The sequence below is a fragment of the Arvicola amphibius genome, chromosome 7 (assembly GCF_903992535.2).
Source record: "Arvicola amphibius chromosome 7, mArvAmp1.2, whole genome shotgun sequence".
Taxonomy (NCBI): Eukaryota; Metazoa; Chordata; class Mammalia; order Rodentia; family Cricetidae; genus Arvicola; species Arvicola amphibius.
In genome coordinates, this window is record NC_052053.1 from 25,599,222 (window position 1) to 25,600,132 (window position 911).

Here is a 911-nt window from a genome sequence, read left to right on the forward strand (position 1 = left end):
AACAAAAGTTAGAACAGTGAGAATTTTAAAATGTTGATGTTTTGCCAATATTTAGCGACCATTGAATTAAAATTTCTGTGCCATGTTCTAAATCCTGTGGCTGGCAAAAAAAAAAAAAAAAAAAAAATCCAAATACAATGCATGTAAGTGAGATAAAAATGAACGAGAGTAACAAGAACATTCTATTCCTTTTTCTGATTTTTGAATAAACACACAATTAACAAATTTAATGATTCCTAGTATAGCATGAAAGAACCAGATCCTGTGTGCTTGCATTGGTGGTTCAGTGGTAGAATTCTCGCCTGCCACGCGGGAGGCCCGGGTTCGATTCCCGGCCAATGCAGTAGGAAATCTTTTTGTTGATTCTCTTTGAACAAATCTTGTTTTTGCGAAATTATCAGCGTTAATGAGAAACGGAAGTACGAATTTTCTTTCCAAATCTTTGTTTCACTTTCTCTTCGAGCAAACACGAGTCAGTTTTCCATATTTTGTAGATTTTTCTTGGCCTTTTTGTTTTGTTTTGGTTTTTGTTTTTCGGTGTGTTAGTTGTAAGCAAAACGTTGGTAAAGATAGGAAAAAAATAAGATCCCTTTCGGCTGCTTGGAGATGCCGGGGATTGAACCCGGGACCTCACACATGCGAAGCGCGCGCTCTACCACTGAGCTACATCCCCCAGCCCGCAGAACTAGTCTTAACAAGCATACTTATTCATGGAACTGAGCGCCGCTCTAACGCCTAGAACAAGGATTTGGTCTGACTTCGTCTTAGTACAAGTTTCTATGGTGCATTTCTTTCTTTGTGCTCTCGATTTAGGCTGCGCTCCTGTTGCCCTTGAGCCGGCCCCTTGCAGCGAACCAGCAGCTGAAATTTAGTCGCCAGGAGACTCGCAGCGAGCGCTGCGAGCCGGCATC

The 911-nt window shown here is 41.6% G+C and overlaps 2 non-coding genes across 2 annotated transcripts; one reads left to right on the top strand and one right to left on the bottom strand.

Moving 5' to 3' along the window:
* The first annotated feature begins 272 nt into the window (after positions 1 to 272).
* Trnag-gcc lies at positions 273 to 343 on the top strand. Its single transcript has one exon. It is a non-coding gene; the product is annotated as a tRNA-Gly (tRNA).
* A 258-nt stretch (positions 344 to 601) lies between these two features.
* On the bottom strand, positions 602 to 673 carry Trnaa-cgc. The gene has a single exon. It is a non-coding gene; the product is annotated as a tRNA-Ala (tRNA).
* Between the last annotated feature and the right edge of the window lie 238 nt (positions 674 to 911).